General features: G+C 39.2%; 1 protein-coding gene across 1 annotated transcript in view; it reads right to left on the bottom strand.

Moving 5' to 3' along the window:
* The window catches only part of STAG1 (STAG1 cohesin complex component), a 401,929-nt gene extending 382,062 nt beyond the window's left edge, over positions 1 to 19,867 (bottom strand). Inside the window, exon 1 of the mRNA XM_060638731.3 lies at positions 19,565 to 19,867. The gene's annotated coding sequence lies outside the window, so the exon portion shown is untranslated. The remainder of the gene's footprint in view (positions 1 to 19,564) is intronic.
* Positions 19,868 to 22,931: the final 3,064 nt, after the last annotated feature.

The following is a 22,931-nucleotide window of genomic DNA, read 5'->3' as shown; positions in this document are numbered from 1 at the left end:
CCTACAAGAGAAGGCACTGTTGGTGAGCACAGTCTATTTCATTTGAAGTTACATTTCTCAATGTATATCAATAATGTGATACTCCAGACTTGAAAACACCTGAAACCTGTATCACTCCAAGATGTAAATAAAGTGAACTTCTAAACATATCAATTCTGAGAACCAGAGTCTGATACATAGTTCATTGGTACCTGTCACGCTTAAGAACTGACTCATCAGGCAGTCAGCCTTCCCTAGAGACACACTACTGCCCTGCTGCATGATTCTGAAAACTGCAACTTGTATTTTGTTTTACAAACTGGATGAAGGCTGCTTAGAAATCTGCAAACGTACAAAAGGTCACCCAAAAAAGACAACTGCTTATATTCATATTTCATAGTTTACAGAGCACTGTTACATTAGCTCATTTACTAGCCAACACCCTCTGAAATGACCAGGATTACATGTTTATTTCCAATACAAGTGAGGGAGTTAGGTAAAAATAATTTACAAAAGGGCATGCTGCTAATAAACACACTGACCTGGATTAAAATCCAGGTCTTTAGTCTCTGAATCCAGTACTTCTTCTACTTTATTCACTGCACTCTCTAAAAGGCCAACCCAATAAAACCAAGAAGGCCTATGTTTCTGCCAGGAAAACCAATGATTATTTTCTGCAGTCTTATGAGCAATCAGAGAAATTCTCTAATAAAGAAGATAATCTTACTGGGATCAGAACAGACTACAACAGAGGAAAATGTTCAAATGTGAATAAAGGAATAAAATAAAATATTTATAAACAATACTGAAGGAAGTACTAACAGAAACAAGTAGCTTAATTTGGATCAAATGAAGAATTCTAATTTCACATGTAAATGAAAACAAAAAAGTGCCTTCTTTTAGACTCTTGCTACAAAATCTAGTTAACGCTCTCTTGTATTTTTGTATCCTTTATCAAAAGGAATGACACTGCTTATAGATAAGGGTGAAGTTAATGTTTGTTTGCATTATAAAAGTGGTATTAAGAAGTATACTATGATCCAGGCCTCCTGGGTGCCTCAGTCGGTTAAGTATCAGACTCTTGGTTTTGGCTCAGATCATGATCTCACAGTTCGTGAGTTTGAGCCCCACATGGGGCTCGGCGCTGAGAGCGCAGAGTCTGCCTGGGATTCTCTCTCTCTGCCCCTCCTACTCTCTGTCTCTTAAAATAAACTTTAAAAAAAAAAAAAGTATACTACGATCCAGCATTCCACTGTAGATATAATCACCCAAAAGAAATGAGAGTTTATGTTCACCACAAAACTTGTATAAGAATGTTCACAACAGCTTTATCACGATACCCAAAAAATGAAAACAGCCCAAATGTTCATGCACAAAAATTCACACTACCATAGCAATAAAAAAGAATTGCTGATACATGCCATTATATGGATGAATCTCACAAAAATCATGTTAATAAGTAAAAGAAGCCAGACAAAGTACAAATTTAACTGGTGGCTACAAAAGTTGGAACACACATGGGAATGGGAGAGTGAGAACTGAGAAAAGATAGAGAAAACTTTCTGGAATGCCAGAAATGTTTTATAAACTGATGTAGGAGATTGCACAGGTAAAAATTCATCAAGCTTATAAACAGTGTACTTTATGTACTAATATGTTATACTGCAATTTTAAAAAATTGGCATAAGACAATTATTTGGGACCTTTTATACAATATAGAACTTCCTTTAATCTTCAATTTCAAAACACAAAACTACTCTGAGAATATAACTGTAATTGAGAAAAAAGTGATTTTATACTAAAATTAGTTCACAGTAGAGTTAACCAAAATTACCCTGAAGATACATATTTCAAATTCTGTTCTAAAATGTATATCTCAGCGTCCTGTCGAGGTTGCCAAAAAAATAAATTAAATTAAATTAAAATATCTTAGTTTATTGCATGCCTCCACAGGATGGGCACAGCAAATGTCAGGATAATCTCTATCCAGCCTCGTTTCAATCATTTCAGCATCTTCCAGAACTAAAATAATTAAATCTAAGTTTCTCAATGAATAGATGAGATCATCTACTGAGAGAGATGAAGGGTGCTATAAGAAGAGTAGAAATTTTTAAATAACTGCTATAAGAAATGAGAAAGAACTAACTAGGAAAAAAAAGGATTACTGGGTAATGATGGGGGTCCAATTAAGATCGGAGAGCTGGATATTTAGTGGCTCCAGTCTGCAAAGTTGTGATTTTCTCCAGATGTGCTTAGTAGCCAGGCATACAGAAATAAAAAGATTAACTGATCCATGGTTGAATGTTGGACAAATACAATAAAGAGACAAAAGTACACCGCAGTTCAACCTATCTCAAAAGTTAAATAAGGTGCCAGGCTAGCTAAGAAAATTAAGGCAGAAGGGAGAGAAAAGCTATCAAAGAACTAAAAGACTCTTTAAGACTGAAAACAAACTATTGCTATGTAAAAAAATAAAATAAAATAAAAAAGTTCAACAACATACAAAAATTAATGAATAGGTCTTTTATAGCAAAGTACTATTTATTATTTTAGAAACTGGAATGCTCCTCGCAATTCTACTTTCCTTTTTTAAGAGAACTAGAAAGATTCCAAATGCAAACATCCAAATGTTTAAAGTATTCTAATTGCAAATCTATTTGTTCCTCAACATTTCTATGTAAATCCAATGATACTTTCAATCAACAAAGGAACCTTCCAAATATCTTGGTGCATCAGTGAACCTTTACCAAAAACATTAATTGTAATCAAGCTAGTCACCCAACACATCAATACGATACCTTTTAATAGACAAGAATTTGTGCGTGTTTGTATCCGCTTAAAATGAGGTCATATGTCAAAAGAATTACTTCCTATTTCCAAGTTCTGTCTAGCTTGACCTTAGAATGAAAGTGGCCAGTAATAGCATGTAATAAATGAATGAATAAAGTAAGCAGGAAAAGGTGGCTAAAACGATTTAGAAACAAATAGCACAATAACAGAATCTGACGAAAGAATATTATCAGCATATATAACGTAACAATCACTAATTAAAAGGCTTAAAGTAGGGGCGCCTGGGTGGCTCAGTCGGTTAAGCGTCCGACTTCGGCTCAGGTCATGATCTCACAGTCTGTGGGTTCGAGCCCCGCATCAGGCTCTGTGCTGACAGCTCAGAGCCTGGAGTCTGTTTCAGATTCTGTGTCTCCCTCTTTCTCTGATCCTCCCTGTTCATGCTCTCTCTCTCTCTCTGTCTCAAAAATAAATAAATGTTAAAAAAAAAATTAAAAAAAAAAAAAAAAAAAAAAAGGCTTAAAGTAGACCAACCAAGCATAGTCTATGGTGGAAATCAAATTGCTCAATTTGGTTGAACATAAGTACTATTTATTGAATACCTATTACTTCACCCAGCACTGTGCTATGTATGTGTGCTATGGAGCACACAAAAGCACATCTCTTCCCTAAAGACACGTAATAGTACAGAAAAGAAAACCACACCTGAATTATCAGTTTCTCACAATACAAACCATACTTAAGTGCCAAACAAGTAAAACAATGTCATAGTAGGGTATTTGCAACCTAACCAATGAATTATTTTTCTCTGAAAAGGTAATCTCAAAAAAAAAAAAAAAAAGAAAGACTACGATTTGGGCGAAATTAATTAGAAAAAGTGTCACTATCAGACCTGAGAGGAGTATCTGATGTTTCTGTGATGTCTGGCTATGGCTTGAACTAAACCGCCACAGCTGTGTTCCTGCTGAAAAGTGGTGGTAGTAAGAGATTTGGGTTTTGTACATCGAAGAAATTATATTCACATACACATGCATATATGCGCCATTTATACATACAGGAACTCTGCTTTGGTTAATAAAATTTCAGTGTATCTGTTTTAGGTGACAGTTACCATCCTTTTAACATAACACAGCAAAACTATTAGCAAACTGGTTTTTCAAAGCTATGTAAATTAAACTAGAACTTACAGTGTAATGTGAAAAAAATGGCAGTTAGGTTGTCTGGCCAAAATTAAGATATATTTGCCTACAACGTTACTCTGTACTAACTGTGCTGCTAGTACTGGCATACACCCTCAAAACACACATGTACACAATTTCATCACTTTTATTTCATCACTTAGCTTATATAATATTGCCTAAGAACTATTTCTTAACTTGTTGCCTCTTTACCCATTCAACAAATTCTAACACTAGGTAAACAGCTCACTGCAAATGCAAATTTTCACCTCCCAGTGATTTCCTTAAAAGGTAAGCTTCCATAACACAAAACCATTCCTACTGTAAACACTAGTACCATTATTACCCCTATTCCCAAGGAACTATCACACCAATACAACCTAACCCTCCCCTCCTCCATTCCACCCCCATTGAAATCTAATATTCACACAGCAGGTGAAGTGTAAGTTCTCAACCTTGGCACTATCAACATTTTGGGGTAATAACTCCTTGTAGGGGGCCATCCTGTGCAGTGAATGTTTAGCAGCATCCCTGGCCTCTACTCACTGATGCCAGTAGCATATACCATCAGCCCCAGTTGTATCAACCAAAACTGTCTGCAGACACTGCCAAATGCCCCCTGGGAAGAAGCAAAGTAACTTGTTGAGAACCACTGAATTAGAGGGATGTTTTTAAATAATAAAATGTACACTCATTAGAGCCCTTACTAACCTAAATATACCCTACATAATCCCAACTCTGGCCTACCTCTCTAACCTAACCATGTAATACCACTAACACTCTTCCTGTATTATGCTCCCTCTATAGTCACTATGACCTTCTCTCACTTCCTAAAATACCACAGCCATTTCTGGTATAGAAATTTTGCTTTTGCTCCTCTTCCTTGTGCTTGATTCTCGCCCAGGTTCTGTGCATGTCCCAGCTTAAATTTCATGTCCTGGAAAATGCCTTTCCTGACTGTATATATGTATATATCTCATTATTACCCATTACAGTAACTAATTTATTCCCTTTATAGCATTCATCAGTACATGCATCAATATAGCATAATCACTACATGATTATTATGTTTACCTGATTCTTGACTGTCTCTCACATGAGGACATATCTTGTCTGTCTTATTTCTAGTAAGTAGCCAAAATGAAATGAACAAACTTATAACTGGAGAATCTTAAGTACCAGATGAACTGGCATCAATGATAACCTCAGCACAACCCCCACTGCATTCCCCGCCTGTATTTACCATCATTCCCCCTTGAAGTGGAGGGGAGGAAAATGCAAGAAAGAGGAAGAGCCAACAATGCTCGTTTGTAAAATATCTTTGCCAACATCATATTCTCTGAAGGGCTGTGTAGCATGCCATATGTAATGAACCTAAAGCACTGGAAAGGTGTGATAAAGAGACTGTATTCAATAAATGGTGACTATGTATGTAAAGCACTAAGCACAATACCAATAGCAGATAAATGAAAAACACCACTTTTTTTTTTTTTTTTTTTTAAAGTAGGCTCCATGCCCAATGTATGGCTTGAACTCACAACCCTGAGATCAAGAGTCACATACTCTGAACCAGCCAGGCGCCCCGAAAAATGCCACCTCTCTTGCCCCTTTTTATTTTTTAATTTTTTTTAACATGTTTATTTATTTTTGAGAGACATAAAGAGAGCACGAGCGGGGGAGGAACAGAGAGAGAGGGAGACACAATACAAAGCAGGCTCCAGGCTCCAAGCTCCAAGCTGTCAGCACAGAGCCCAACGCAAGCCCGAACCCAGAAACTGTGAGATCATGACCTGAGCCGAAGTCAGACGCTCAACCGACTGAGCCACCCAGGCGCCCCCATCTCTTGCCCCTTTTAATCTCACTCTACCACAAGCTTGCTCTGAATATGGTTAAGAATAGAACTCCGTCCCCAAAAGATATTTCCCTTTCTGCACCTCCACGAACATACTGGGTGTAACGTAGATTAGTTATTCGTATACACTGACTAGGGAAAGCCAAATATCCATTAACCAAAACCAATTCATCACAAAATGAGCTCAGAAGTACATTGCAATTAATGTCAGTAAACAAAATAATCATATTAAATATTCAGTTTTTGGACCCAGCTTTAAATTAACCTTGGGTGGGGAGGGGGGATCAAAATTGCTGTTTAATAATATCAGTGTTGGTTACTAAAAATACCTACTACATCTAATACAAGTCTACTTATAGGAAATAAAATAGTAAACTGAGTTCATGATTAGACTCAAATAACAACAAAGGGCAAAATACTATAAAGTACTACATAATATTTAGTTAATAATTAGAACAAAATTATTTCTCTTAAATTACCTTTAATATACTATTTCTAACAGCATTCTGTAATGCATTTGGGAGTTTCAGGAAAGTGATATTACAAAGGGAACATAAAGGAAGCCAAATAGCCAGTCTGAATCCTCGTCCTGCTAATTACTAGTTATGTGACCTTTGGAAAATCACTTCACTGGGTCTCAGTTTCCTCATCTACAAACTGAGACTTAACCATAGTACCCACCTCACAGAGTTGTAAGAATTACATAACATATTAAAATGCTCAGAACAGTGTTTGATGTATAAGAAATCCTATTAGCAATATTATACGATATTATTATATTGCTGTTAACTACTATGATATAATTTTGTTTCTTAAACATGTGCATCACTGCAGTAAGTTCTATTGAACAACACGGTATCAGACCACAGGGTAGTTATAATGCCTGGTGAGATAATGCGTATCTTTTTCTTCTCTAAGTTTTTTAGGAAGAGCTTAGAAAAAAAAGCACTCTAAACCCAAAACATTTTTTTTTAATCTAGTAACTTTCACATGTAACAAAGAATTTTGGTTTCAGTCCTATTTAACAAGTCAAAGAAGAGTGGGGAAGAAAAGAGACTATCTCTAAGGATCTCTTTTCTGAGAGATAACCAAATAAATGGACTTTTTCATTCCCTGTCCACCCTATACATCAAGCCATCCACTAAACTCAGCAAATGATACCATGCTTAGTTAAGGAATTACCCATTATATTCAAATATAATTGTTAACTAAAAAAGCAAATTTGTGATGTAGTAATATAAGCTTCTCTGACACAGTAAATAAAAGATCTGAAGTTGCATCTAACAATTAGCCTGATTTTTAAAGTACACATTATGATAAATGGTTTTTAGGACAACTGCAATATCTGCAACTTAAAAATACTTGATTTCTATTGGCAACAAAACCACAAGTATTGCTAGTGCATCTGTGATTTGCTGCACACATTCGAAATCAAAGAAAATGCCAAATCTTGCCTATAGGTTAATGAAGATAAACACGTGATTATGTTCTAATCAAAGTTCATGAGCCCTGGTTTAAAAAGATTGCTTTAAGGGGCGCCTGGGTGGCTCAGTTGGTTAGGCATCTGACTTCGGCTCAGGTCATGATCGTGAATCCAAGCCCCACATCAGGCTCTAAACTGACAGCTCAGGGCCTGGAGCCTGCTTCGGATTCTGCATCTCCCTCTGTCTCTCTGCTACTCCCCCACTGGTACTGTCTCTCTCAAAAATAAACATTACAAAAAAAAAAAAAAAAAGGGTTGCTTTCAGAGATTAGAGTCACAAAACCCTGTATTCAAACTCACCACTTCCTAGCTAGGTAATACTGGGAAAAGGTACTTAACCTCTATACCTCACCTGTGAAATGGGAATAATACCAACATAAGACTTCTGTGCTATCTAGGGGCACCTGGGGGTGTCTCAGTTGGTTGAGCATCCTACTCTTGATTTTGGCTCAGGTCATGTTCCCAGAGTTGTGGGATCTTAAGTCTCTCTCTTTCTCCCTCTGTCCTTTCCCCACCTTGTGCTCTCTTTAAAAAGAAAAAGAAAAAAAAGAAGATTGCTGTGCCATTTCATTACTATTATGCTACTAGATACAGTATTTAACACACCTTCAAAAAACGTATATACTATTATAATCAGTAACCAAGGTCTGACAATTATATAGTTCATAACCTTCACTGTGCATCAGAAACTCAGATTTGTGGAAGTTGATCTGAGGTAGATCCCAATCACTGGTATATTTTTAAAGCTCCTACATGATTCTAATGTGCAGCCACTGGCCTAAAGACAAAGTTCAAACTCTTTAGTTTGGCACACTAAGAATTCTTATCACTACTTACAGCTCTATATTTTAATCACTCCTCCACAGGTAACCAATACTCTGAACACACACTGAACTAACACTTCCTCAACAAGTGGACTATAGTAGTACCTCTCAAACTTCAGCATGTATCAGAGACATCAGAAAGACCTGTTAAAAATTGCTGATGTCTCTCTGCAAAATTTCTAACTTAGGTGGACTTGGGAAAGGTCCAAGAAGATGTATTTCTAAACAAGCTCCCAGATAATATTGACACTGCTGCTGCATGGACCACACTTTGAGAACCACCAGGCAACCCTAGATCACAACCCTGTCCCTTTATATTCACCTAAAATGGCATTCCTATCTCCACCATCCCACTCTTGACTGGCTAACTATCACTTTTCTTTCAAAACTTACTTAAGAATTCACTTTCAGGAAGCAATTGCTCATTTCATCAAATCACCTCAAGGCACTTATCACATACTATAAAACTTGACTAGGAAAAAAAACCACTATAGAATGTTCTTAATGGTACACTAATGCTAGCATATGCGACTACAAAAGTTAGGTAAAGAGGCCTCCTTTGGATGAATTTTAAAAAGGTGAAAAAGGCAAATGGACAGTCTGTCAAACAGAATGAAATCTGGATTTCAGTCCTCACCTACTCCCTTGGCCAGACACCTTTATGCAAAGCACCAATTCTACAATCAATCATGACAGCCCTGGCATAGCATTACTACTAAAACACAAAGGAAGTACACCTAGACCAACCCCGGATATGAGGAAAGGAGGGAGAGAAGGAGCAATAAGGCTATCAGGAAAGGATGGAGAAGGTATCAGTTAAGTACTAAGTCATGAGTTATTTTCTCTGTACATAGAACAAGAACTGTTTTAATGTCTTTATACCCACAGTGTATGGCTCACTGTAAATTTCAATAAATGCATGAATGACTTACAATGAATAAAACTGTATGAAAACAGTTGCTAATATAGCTCTTTCTCACCAAATAAAGAAGCAAACACACACCCATAGCTGGCACCAAAAGCTATAAATAACTATCTAAATAATAACGTTTTGGTCTGTACACTTATCAGCTAGAAGAAAGCACAAATTTTTCTAATAACCAGATGGGAGATCAGAAGGCATAAGGAGCCTGCAGAAAATACACTTAGGTATTTCAAAATTAAAGACTTTCAAATCAAAACCTATGCGTTACCTGATTCAGAGTTGATTTCCTGACTATTTTTCAGTAGACACTAAAAAATGTACAGGAATCTTGGAAACTAGGTCCAAGACACTAATTTCACAATGAAGAAACTGAGACCCAGAGAAGTAATGATTCAAAGACACATAGCTAATTAGTGGTAGAGCTGTAATTAAAACTCAGGTCTCTACCCCTTCGCTAGTTTTCTAATACCATGCTGCCTTTACATTTATAAAATAAAATACTAAATATTCATAACTTAAAAACTTGAGGGTTTTGTTCTTTGTATCCCGTTTTTATGAAAGGACAAAGCAGTCACTCACCATCTTATTTTGTCTAAGAATTTTCTCAAAGATGTAACTTTGAACATAAGTTCTGCTCTCAGTAAAATTCATTCCTAATCTCTTTGTATGCAAAATTACACATGCAAAACTAATATTTGTAAATAATAATCCTGATACTACAACCATCAAAATGTCTCAATTACCAAGAAAGGATTACAATACCTTTACAGGAAGCAGTACATTCTTAAGAAAGAAAAAAGATAGGGGAGGGTGGGTGATGGGTATCAAGGAGGGCACCTTTTGGGATGAGCACTGGGTGTTGTATGGAAACCAACTTGACAATAAATTTCATATATTGGAAAAAAAAAAAAGAAAGAAAAATGAGCCTAATTTTTGAAATATGTTTAACAATAAGCAGAAAATTCTGGCTATAAACCTCATCTTAGTTAACCAGAATATCTCATCCTCTAACCACTCTTATTAATAGTTTTAATCTAATAGTAGTTCTATGTGCTGATAAGACAAAATTAATTAAAATTCTTTGCTTCTGGAAAGTAACCTCATCATTTATAATTTTATTCACCTTTTAAATGCAAAATTAATGTCCTTTGAATTTATGTGCAATGCAATACAGTCTAATAGTTAAAAGCTAACTTTTTAACTTCTACAGCAACCCATGACAGAGGTATGTTTCGGTTTTTTGTTTTACATACTTATTTTTGAGAGAGAGACAGAGCACGAGCAGGAAAGGGACAGAGAGAGACAGAAACACAGAATTCATAGAAGGCTCCAGGCTCTGAGCTGTCAGCACAGAGCCTGACACAGGGCTGGAAGTCACTAGCTGTGAGATCATGACTGAGGTGAAGTCGCACAACTTCACCCACTGAGCCACCCAGGCGCCTCCAGAGGTATGCTTTTATTCCCGTTTTAGAGATGAGAAAACTGAGGGTTAGAGAAGTTAAAGAACTCACCAAGTTTACATACCTAGGAAAGGGCTGCATTACAATTTAACAGAGGTGGGGTGCCTGGGTGGTTCTGTCAGACTCCTGATTTCAGCTCAGATCATGACTTAGCAGTTTGTGAAATCAAGCCCCTTGCTGGGCTTTGCATGGACAGTGTGTAGCCTGCTTGGGATTCTCTCTCTCCCTCTCTGCCTGTCCCATGCTTGCGCACATGCTCTCTCTCTCTCTCTCTCTCACAAAATAAATAATTAAGCATTAAAAAAAAAAAGATTTTAATACAGGCAGTGTGACTCAGGTGCTAGCAATTCTCTTAGACAATGGCTTTCTTGGCCATTTATCATGGGATAGTGTTTCCTTCACCTGTAAACATACAAACTTTTTGACTATCCCTAACAATGTAAGACACACAGAAATGCATTTTCCTCCCAAAATGGAATTTAAGCTCTAATAATAAAGTAGAACACAACTTAAGATATTTTTAGCTTTTATATCCTGCATGTCATAAAAATTTCTGCACATTTGCTACTTTATACTATCTCTACTAGAGGAGAGAGGACACCTACCTCTCACTGCTATACGTGAGACAGAAAAATTAATAACCTGATATAATCAGGGTCAACAGAGCTTTGAGAGTAAGAGGGAATCAGGTACCTCAAAAGGGACAACCAGGTCATGTTCATGCTTGACTATGTATAAAGCCCATTTTGTCTGCCTCTCTAAGATTGAGAAGATAGGCAATGATCTCTCAAATCTCTACCTGGACCGTTAAACCAATTAAACAATTAGAAGAGAAATTTTGTCAGAGAGCCTAAAAACAGTACCAGTAATATTTAATTATTGTCACCATGAATAGAAAAGAAAGGGACTCTGCTGAAAAACTCTTCTGACTCTTGTTTGTGGCTTCCATTTACTATTTCAGGGTGGAAGCCAGCTCCCCATAATTCTGCATTTTATGCTTCCAAAGTATCTTGAACCTAACCCCCTGCACAACATTTCATGTATTATTCCTGTTGGTTTCCTTTACTGCTTTGGGGTTTTTGTTTTAGTTTTTAATCTCTCCTAATAGAACAGAAACTTAAGAGCAAAACCTATGTATTTATGAATTTTATATACTCACTACTCATCATGGAGTCGACCCTCAAAAATATTTATCGAAAAAAATCTTAACTGGATTCCCATCATAGAGATAAGACAACGAAGACCTCCAGAAATTAAATGTTCCACCCAAGACCACACAACCATCATATGGTGGAACAGGGAAGAAAACTAAATCTCTATAAAATAAACTTCAAAATGCAAAGGATTTCAATATGCAAAAATGAGGCTGAGAGAAAAATGACCTTTTAAGAGATTTAGAGTCTGGATTCAGAAAGTAAGCCTGGGCTGGCTTAAATACTGGCTGTATCATTTATTAGCTGTACAGCCTTGGGACAATCAATGTACAATACTACACAGGATACTGTGCCTCACGAACACTACCACTTATCAGATCTTGTGATGCCAACAATAAATGCAATAAAACAATTGGAACAAATGAAAATATATAGAGGATGATAAGTGCTGGCAAAGTTATCAGGAAAGATTTTACACAGACAGATCCTACAATTCAGTATTTACTTTTTATTTTTTTCTTTGTGAGCTGTATCAATTATGCAGCACAATACATAAAATCTCAATAACAGTTTAAAGAACTGTTTGCTTTATAAGCAAACACCCCATATACCCCCTACTAAGGTCAACAAACAATACTCCAAAGATTTCTTTACATTGTGCCTCTCTCCCATCACAAACTTGGGAAGTTTAATCTAATTAATATTAAATTTAATCTAACCTATAAAATGGATAACAATAACTACCTCATCAGCTTACTGCAAAACATTTATTGATACATAGTAAATGCTCAATACACAGATAAAACAGAACAAAGATGGGAAGACAGGCTAGGATACAGGTATGTTAATCCAATTTGCGGAAAGCAAAAACTCAAAGAGAAGCATAGTACAGAGATAGAGCTGAAAGGCTAGGTTGTAGTCATATGAGAAATATAAGGAAAACTAAATCACAAATAACATAGGGAAAACTAAGAAAATTCACTGGGCAGTTTTGGGACACAATCCTCCATGGGTCTCTCACTTTTCTGCATATCTTCAAAACAGAGGCACTGAATGCCCATGTCCCAATCTTTTCAAGAATATTAGTATAGTGAACAATCTTGGAAAGACAAACAGCATCTCCTTCAAAGAAAATGGGAAGCATGCTTACCATTTATCATAAGGATTCAAGTTTCCCCACTGCATATACAGATCTTAACACTACCATAGTGCATAAAAACTGGGGCTCAGAGATCTGATGCAAATGCTGATTCTGTCATTAACTAGCTGTATGGACTTGAAAAAATTAGTATACAACACTACACAGGATACTGTGCTTTATAAACACTGCCACTTACCACTAATGGTATTGCTGTAATGCATTGTTCTTTACCTCTGATCAAGGAGCCCCATGGCTCCTACCAGCATCCATTAAACTGTGGCAGGTTAACTTGTTAGCCTTCAAGTAGGGTAAAATCTCAGGCCTTTCACCATTCATGACATTACCACATAATCAATGTCTATTGTAAGTGAAAGATTCCACTTCCATATTATCAGAAAGAAGAAAAAAGCAAAACAACTACATGCTGCCTTCAAGAGGTATATGTAAAATACAAAGAAAAAAAGTTTTTTAAGTAAATCAGTAAAAAAGATATACAATGAAAAGAGTAAGCTCGAGAAAGTTGAAGTGGCTATATTAATATCACATAAAGTAGACCTGAAAAGTATTACCAGGGATACAGAAAAATATTTCTTAATGGTAAAAAGATCAATTCATCAGGAAGACATATTATAAACTGTATGTGCCTAAAAACAAGAGTTTCAAAATACATAAAACAAAAATTGACAAAATTAAAGGAGAAATAGATAACTGTAAGAAATAGGCAATTATGACTAAAGTCATAGTTGTATATTTTAACCTCCCTCTCAGCAACTAAAAGAACTAGACCTCTCTCCAAAATTAAAAAACAAACAAAAATAACAGCAAATACACAAATGACTTGAAAATGCTACACCTTAATCTAATTGATATTTACAGAATACTACACTCAACAACTGCAGAATACACATTGTTTTCAAGTGTGAAAGATACATTTACCAACACAGACCATGAAACAAGGTTCAATAAATTTAAAGGAATTAAAATCATACAGTATATTCTCTGACCTCGAAATTAAGTTAGAAATCAATAACAAGATCTCTAAAATCATCCCAAATGTTTGAAAATTGAACCCATTCTTAAGTAATCCACATATCAAAGAAATTACAAAGCAAATAAACTACTTCAAGCTGAGTAACAAAAATACAACATATCAAAATCTGTGGAATACAGCAGTGTTTATAGAAAAATCGATAGTTTTCAATGTTCATATTAGAAAACAAGAAATGTCTATGGAGCACCTGGGTGGCTCAATCAGTTAAATGTCAGACTTCAGCTCAGGTCATGGTCTCACAGTTCATGAGTTCAAGCGTCAGGCTCTGTGCAGACAGCTCAGAGCCTACAGCCTGCTTCAGATTCTGTGCCTGCCTCTCTCTCTTCCCTCCCCCCACTCACACTCTCTTTCTTCCTCAAAATAAACATTAAAGAGAAAAAGGAAGGAAGGAAGGGAGGAAGGGAGGAAGGAAAGAAAACAAGAAATGTCCAAAATTTATGACCTAAGGTTCCACTTTAAGAAGCTAGAAAAAAGAGATGGGGCACTTGGGTGGAGCAGTCTGTTGAGCAGCTGACTCTCGATTTCAGTTCAGGTCATGATCTCACAGTTCGTGGGACTGAGCCTCTCATCAGGCTCTGCACTGAACATGGAGCCTGCTTGGGATTCTCTCTCTCCCTCTCTTTACCCCTCACCCATCTATCTTTTCTCTCTCTCTCTCTCTCTCTCTCTCTCAAAATAAATATTTTAAAAAGAAACTACAGAAAAAAGAGCAAATATGTAGAAGAAAAAAATTATAAGGAAAAGAAAAAAATGAGATAGAGAAGATGAATGGAGAAAAGTAGCAATGTTATTACCTGAAAAGACAGTAATACTGGTAAACCAAGAATGAAAACTGGTTAAGAAAAAAAGAAAGAACATACACCACCAGAAATTAAAGAGAAGATACCACTACAGATCCTACAGACATTAGAAGGATAACAAGGGAATCTTGTAAACAATTTATATCAATAAATCAAATGAGATGAACAAATGTTTAAATACAATTTATCAAAACTGACATGATGAAAAAAATCTAAACAGCCATATGTCTACTAACAAAACTAAATTTGAATGTTATCAAAAACCTTCCCCCTCCCCCCCCCCCAAAAAATCCCTATCTAGGTGGTACCATTGGTGAATTCTAGTAAACACTCAATTGAGAATGAATATCAATGCTAGACAAATTATTTCAGTAAACAGACCTATTTTATGAGGCCATCATAACCATATACTGAAACCTGACAAAGACATTACCACCAAAGAAAACTACAAAGCAATATCCCTTATGAATATCTCCAAACCCCTAAACAAAACATTAAATATGAAACATGAAATACTCCAAGTGAAAATTACCCTAGAAATCAAGGATAAAACAAATTCTTCTGCAAAATTAACTGTGTCAATTTATACCACTGCCAAAAGCAGTATAATTTCTTCACATTCTCACCAACACTTGATATTATCAGAATGTTTAATGTTTGCCAATTTGACAGAAGCAAAATGGTTTCTTCTTATGGTTTTACTTGGCACCCTCCTGATTACCAAGGTATAATTCACTGCTCTCCAGTTCGAAGTCACGATAACACTTAGGTGAGATGCAACCAACATTCTTTATTTAAAAAACAAAATCTGAAAATATCTGAGAGCACTACATAAAGGCTAAATACTATTTCATGAAACTTTTATTTCCTGTGTGTGTGTTTGTATTGGGTCACAATGTAAAATTTTTTTGTTACCTGTGAGCTTCTAGCAAGTTAAAAGCTATTACTGTAGCTGTTTAATTACAGCAAAACTCTATGAGATATTTGGGCAACTTAATAGTGCACCCTTTCTGCCCATAGCACAAAGGAATGTATTTTATAAAAAAAAAAAAAAAAAAAAAAAAAGTAGGATTTAAGATGTCCTTCAAGCACAAACTGGCAAAAACAGAATTAAAAGAGGAGGAGGAAAAACCTAAGGGAAGCAATAAGGGATGAATTATATGGAGAAAAGATTCTATAAAACCAACTGGTCTATGACCTACTTAAAGCTCACTTTAAAAGAATCCCATTTCTCAATAAAACAGGGTTTCTCTCAGCACTAAGGTAGGAAGCTGGGATCCTATCCTCTTAACTATTGAAATGACAGAAAGCTAACCCCTCCTTCTCTGCAGGCATTCCCCTAATTCCCATCTCAAGATTCATCTCATCTGGGGCTTAAGTAAGAATATTCTTTTAGGTCTCTACTTCCTGCTTTAGGTAGAAATACCTTAACTCTAAAAATTTATATGCTTATTCGGCTAACAAAGATTTACCAAGCCCCTATTATATCACCTATTAAGAAATCAAATTTTATCCCCCTAACAATTTTAACTCTTTATATTGAAGAGCTATATTCTTTAAATTCTTTATTCTTTAAAGCTTGATATCCTTAACTATAACTCTCCTAATTGCCTCCTCTTGAAAATATTTTGCTTCTTGGACTCAAACCATCCCACATACCACCTTCTGCTACCTTCTTTGTTCCACCAACAATATCTCTGACCCTTACAAATAACTATTTTCGTAAGAACAACTTCTTTACAATCTGCAGACCAATCAAGCCACAGCAATTGCCTGCTGCAATCAGTATGTGAATCTACCTGTCACTTAATGGCTTAAGCATTAAAATCTCTTACCTTATTAGATTCAATCTTATCTCTAAAATGGGTAAAACAATAGGTATGAAGGAATAATGATAATTAATTTCCTACTGCCTTATTACCTGAAGTTTTTTAATTCTAGTTTTTAATTTCCTTTAAATGCAATAAAATATTTTTATAGAAGGAGGCACTTAAAATGAGGTACGAGGAAATAATGGGAAAGTAAAAGGTTTAAAGACAAGTAAGTATGAGTAAATTTATCAAGTGGGTTATTGCTCTCCCTCTGTGCTCTCCTTATATGTCTGGATTCTAAAGACTCAAACGTAAAGATACCCCTTTCCCAATGGCAGGCAAAATTCTAAGAACTCTCAATGACCCACATCCTATAAATTACCTTCCCTTTGAGTGTAGGGGACCTGTAAACATAATGGGGTATCATTCCAGTGGTGGTTACATGGCAAACAGATTTTGCATATGTATTTAAGGTCCCTAATCAGTTGAGTATGCCAAAAAGGAAATTATCTTGGGTGGGTCTGGCCTAAGGAGATGAGCTTTAAAAAGGGGTCTTAAAGGGGAGTCTAAAGGTCAAAAGAAAATGAACATACTCCGGGGCGCCTGGGTGGCTCAGTTGGTTGAGTGCCCAACTTCCGCTCAGGTCATGATCTCATTGTTCATGGGTTTGAGCTCCGTGTCGGGCTCTGTGCTGACAGTTCAGAGCCTGGAGCCTGCTTCAGATTCTGTGTCTCCCTCTCTCTCTGCCCCTCCCCGCTCGCGCTATCAAAAATGAACAAATGTTAAAAAGAAAAAAGAAAAAAAAAAAGAAAAGAAAGAAAGGATGAAAAGGAACATACTCCTTTACTATAGGATTAAGCAGCAAAGAAAAAAGGGGAAAAATCGAAGAAGAGAACTTCCAACTACCTCCATTTTGACATCAGTCTGTACTTTCTAACTGATTAAACTCCTCTTTCCAGCTCCTCTCTTAAATCAGGCAAAACACCCAAAAGGCAAAGCATCCCCTGATGGGACCAAAACTACACCCACAAGCAATAAAGACTGCACTGAGCCAGTAAGACCCATTGTGACTGATGCCTGGAGCCAGGTGCTCTTGTACCCATGCACCCATGCTGCGAAAAAGATGTATCTTTTTCCCCAGTACACTATATGCAACTGCACTGATTATGAAGATACACAGATCCACAATCAAAGGGAAAAGCTAAAATTGTATAAAATGTTTAAGCTTTGTTAAACTACCATATACTTTATAATCTTCCATTTTAGTGATGAGAAAAGTAAGGCTCAGAGAGTGATATCCCAAAGACAATAAACCTGGGGAATGTTTAAAGTAACTTCCAGAGCTCTTTCCCCTACACCACAGCCCCCTTAAAGCTTTAAAAACGCCATTGAAATCAACAGTTAATTTTATTACTGTCTTCAAAGCAAACAATCCTAGTAACATAATTTCCCACCTTTCACATCTATTTCAGTAACTCAGCTTTGTCAGAACATCAAAACTAAAGTGGATACTGAGAAATTTCCACTCAAAAGTAGTCTGGTTGTAAAAATGACCATCGGTAAACTGCTTGAATAAATTTAAAATACATTTATTATAAATGTGAAGAAAAAAATTAGCAAAACACCTGTAGGTTTCCCAGAACTTTATTTAGAAAACAATCGGTGTTATGTGTTCACAAAAATCAAAAGTAGACACCCTTTCCATATCTTTCAGTATTTCTCCCCTTGTGCAATTTTTTAAATCTGAAATCATCACTGTAAATATGAGAACATGGCACAATATTTCGTACAATAAATAAGTCCTTTTATGTTCACTGTTGCGTATATTTCACCATAAAAATTTGCAATTTTCTTAAAACACACATGGAAAACTAAAAGGTAGAGTCGTATTCAAATTCCACAAGTTACAAATCACACAACTTTCTTTATACTAATTCAAATACTTTCACAAACACTGTATTTCCTAGGAAGATGAAAAATATAGTCCTTTCTAGTCACGACCACGCGAAGGAATAAACTATATTCATCACCTTAAGAATTTTAACAGCAAATAATTCGCTACCGTCACATACAAACAGCATTGTTTTGAGTCTATAAGCTTCCAAAACCATCCCATGATTTATACGCCCCGGGCACGATTCTCTGCAATGTGAAGAGAATCGATAACATTTCAAATGTGGGTAGAAAGGGTGACGTGACAATCCTAAGACCTGAAAATTTTTTAAGTCCCTAAAGCACACAAGAAGCACCCAGTTCAGACACTCCAATCGAGGCCCAGGTCCAACTCCAGGCACTCCAGTTTCCCAGCTCTTCACCCCGCCCCCACCCCGAGAAAGGAGGGAAAACAACTTTTATTGGCCTCTTCTCCCGGGGAATTGGCAAACTAGCGGGGCAGTGCTCCGGTCTGGACACGTTTTACAGTGAGGCCTCCGTCGGGGGCGGGGAGGGCAGATAGCGGGAAAGCCTGGCTTCGAAGCCCCCTCTCCCCCAGTCGCAAGCCCCCTGCCCCACCCCACCAAGAAGAGGCCCCGGCCGGCCGCCACGCCGAGCGACCCCCAGGCCCCTCCGCTGAGGCGAGCTTGTTGTCATGTGACGCCGCCGCCGCTAAAACACCGCAGAAACGCAGGGCGGCGGGCGGCGAAAGGCATTCGCACCAGCCCGCCTCGGCCCGGCCCCGCCGGGCGCGGGCGAGTCCCGAGAGTCCGGGCGGGGGGGGGGGGGGGGGAGCGGAGGGCGGAGGGCGGGCTTGGCGGCGGGCCCGAGCGCGCCACAAAGGCTTCCGCGCCCGTCGCTGTAGTGCCCGAGCGGGCGGGGGCACGATTTTCAGGCCCGCGGGAGGGGTGGGGAGGGACGAGGGCTCTGGGGTGCCCGCCGCGCCCACAGCCGCCCCCTGGGCGCCCGGACGGCCAGCGACCGCCGCGCCCCGCACAGGCCCACGCGGCCTCCCTCCCCCGCGCGGGGCCCGCGCCCGGCCCGCCCGCCCGCTCCTCGCTCGCGCTCTCTCGCTCTCTCGCTCTCGCCCGGCCTCCATCTTGGATCCGCGCTTCCAGCCCCCGCGCCGCTGCCGCCGCATTCCCCCTTTCCCGCCCCCCGCCGCCGTCGCCGCCGCCCGCACTCACCTCAGCTGCCCATCCGGGCACCGCCGGCCGTCGACCTAGTTTCCCCCCAAAAGTCTCCGGTGTGTTATTGCCGATGTGGGGGGGTTGTTACGGGGTGGTCGCCGGGGGTTCGGGAGCGGGGGCCGCGCCTTCAACGGAGCTGCAATCCTAACCCGCCATCTGGTGGCATTTTCCACACGCCAATGGCGCCGCTGCAGACTTGGGTCCGGACCGCCCTCTGCTGGCCGCGGCGCTTACTGCCTAGCTGACGGGACGGGCCTGCCCGGAAAGGGGAGGGAGCTGAGGCGCGAGCTGGGGACCGCAGCGGGGACGCGCGCAAACGCTTTCCTGTGGGGATTGCGCGCACGCGCACCAGCGGGGCGGGAAACGTGGCCGCTGCGTGGAGACCCCGCCCCCACACGGAGCCGTAGCCTAGCTCAGCCAATCGCAATCGGCGGATACCTCTTGGTGAGGGCGTTGTGGACCGTTCTTGGGCCGCCTGAGGCTGGCAGAAAGACGGCCACGGTGGCGCCTGCGCGCCCTGCTAGCCGAGTTGCCGCCCGCCATTTTCGGAGCTTTTCCGAGACCTGGGAGGGAGGCCCGCCCCCGGCCGGTTCACTGAAGCCCCTCCCCAGGTCGCGAGACTGGCGCTTCCCTGCAGCCTCGTCTGACTAGTGCTGCCTCCACCCCACGTCCGGGAATCGCTCTGCGGAAATAGGAGGGAGTGAAGGTGCCAAGCTCTTCATCCAACTCTCCTGGGTCTAACGAGGGCCTCTGAGCTTAGCATTGTATTAGCTACCTTTTGTTGACTGTTGGGAAGACGGTTTTGCGAGCGAGGGTGAAAAGGTTTCGAGAACTGTTTAGGCCCTCCCTTGCCGACCTAGACGCTACAGTGCCTGCCCCAGGCCGATTGGCGTCGTCCCTGCCTCTGTAAAGCAGATCCTCTCCGTAGTGCCGGCTTTGCATAAGGCGGCAGCATTGGCTAGTTAGTGAAAAAGGAATGTAGCTGCACTGGGAAAATACAGCCTCAGCTTTGAGAGTTCTCTTCCCACAGCGTAGGACAACTCTCAGTGGCTCTGAAATGAACGTATTGACTAATGTGAAATGTAACCAAAATATGTCCTTGAACGTCGCCTCTTCTACCCGCCTTTCTGTGGCAGTGGCTCCTACATTTCACCTGCTCACAACTTTTCAATACAAAAGTGAATCCTTAATCTCCCTGGTCAGCAGCCCCATTCATGACAATTCTTTATTGCTAGAGCCAGCTCTGTTTTAATATTGCCTTAGAATCCCTCAAATCCTTTAGTCTTCAGACCCAATTTCCAATAAATTACCCCTATTACCTGTTTCTTTCCCAAAGGTCACAAAGTGTGTGGCTGTTTCACTGGAGGAAGTCACAGTCGACCTAGACGGGTATGAATTCGTGACTGGCCTCCCATCTATAAATTTTTTTTTTTTTAACTAATCTCTGGTTGACTTCTCATATTTTCCTCAAAGACTTTACAGCTTTCCTTATTAAAGGTTCCAGTCCCAATCCATACTAATAGGTAACTTCATTTAGTTTCCTGGAATCTAAGCTCGAATTCCCAATTCTGGTTTGATTTCTCTCCATCTTAAAATATCTGTAGTCACATTCTGTTCATGATCTCAAAAATTCTCATCAAATTAGCCTGTTCTCCACTTCTCTCCAAAGCCAGTCCTCCCTGGACTATGAATGCCATCCCTTCCCACTTCCTTCCACCACTACTTTCTTAAGGTCTTGTATCTTCATGTCCTTATCCGTCAGTTTCTTTTCTGCTTTTCAACACAGTTTCCATTGTCTTTTTAAAATTTCAGTGCTACTATTCTCTTGAGTAACGATACTATCAACGTTCCTTTCACTGTCACATTTCTGACAGGGTGTAATCACCACCTCCATTTACACTTTATTCCTTAGTTTGTATTAATCAGGCTATAACAGCAAAATGAAATTACACTTTAAGGTCAACAGAGTTCTAATTTCCAGCCATTCTTTCATTCCTCATTTTCTTGGCATACCAATCCCTATCCTCTCTTTAAAGCCCTATTTCCCTTTATTGTAAGACAATTCCTATTATCTACAACCCACCTGGTTTACTGGTCTTATTCCTTTGCTAGCTCCTCCTCTTTCTTCCATCCAATAATTCAACTCCTAGCTCTCTGTTCTTCTCCACTATATTCTTTCACTTAGGAAGTCTCCCAAAATAGGGGTGCCTGGATGGCTCTGTAGGTTAAGAGGCCCACTCTTGACTTCAGCTCAGGTCATGATCTCACGGTTTGTGGGTTTGAGCCCCACATAGGGGCAGATTCTGCACTGATGGCACGGGGCCTGCTTGGGATTCTCTCTCCCTCTCTCTGCCCCTCCCCTGTTCTCTCTCTCTCAAAATAAATAATCTTTAAAGAAAAATTTTAAGTCTCCCAAAATTACTGTTTCTGATTTTTCCTTAACTAAGATTCCTCATGTTCAGCTTACTTGCCAGGAAGCTCCAGCTCAAAATTTAAACATTTAAAATAAAGCATTTGGGGGGCACCTGGGTGGCTCAGTGGGTTGGACGTCCAACTTCAGCTCAGGTCATAATCTCACAGTTTGTGGGTTTGAGCCCCACATCAAGCTTTGTGCTGACAGCTCAGAGCCTGGAGCCTGCTCCAGAGTCTGTGTCTCCCTATTTCTCCTATTTCTCTGCCCTTCCCCTGCTCATGCTGTGTGTGTGTGTCTCTCTCTCTCTCTTTCTCTCTCTCTCTCTCTCTCTCTCATTTTGTCTCAAAAATAAACATTTTTAAATTTTTTTAAATAATGCCGTTTTCCTATTCAATAATAGCATTGTAGTCTCGGGACTCGGGAACCATACTGCTCTGGAAAGCTGTGTGATCCTGGACAAATCTCTTTGTGGCTTAGTTTCCCTGATTGTTGGAAATAACAGTAGTACCTATCTTATAGATTTGCTATGAGTATTAAACAAATTAACATTTATAGAAATGCCATTGGTATTGTTGCAGTGTTGTTTTTATCTTGCTAAGAACTTTTTAGCAATTTTTTTTTTTTAATATCCAAGAGCATGGGTAATCAACTTTCTGAGTTTAGAGAAATCTAAAATTTTCTTTATTTTGCCCTCTCACTTAACTCAATAGTTAAGCTGGTGTTTGTAAATAATTACCTAGTTTCCTATGTTCTGAATTGTAGAGCTAGTCTTGACTCTTTTCCTTCAAAATAGCCAAACTCCCATGATATTGTTATTCAGATTCCTGGCTTTTTCTCCCACTGCTTTTATCCTTATTCAAGGCTGGCCCTCCTCACAAACTCCCATTGTCTTACACATAAGAATCATGACAGCCTTCTAAAAAGTCGATGTCTTTCATTCATCACCCTTTA

Source organism: Panthera onca, chromosome C2, assembly GCF_046562875.1.
Source record: "Panthera onca isolate mPanOnc1 chromosome C2, mPanOnc1 haplotype 2, whole genome shotgun sequence".
NCBI lineage: Eukaryota > Metazoa > Chordata > Mammalia > Carnivora > Felidae > Panthera > Panthera onca.
This window is presented reverse-complemented; position numbering and strand designations above follow the sequence as displayed.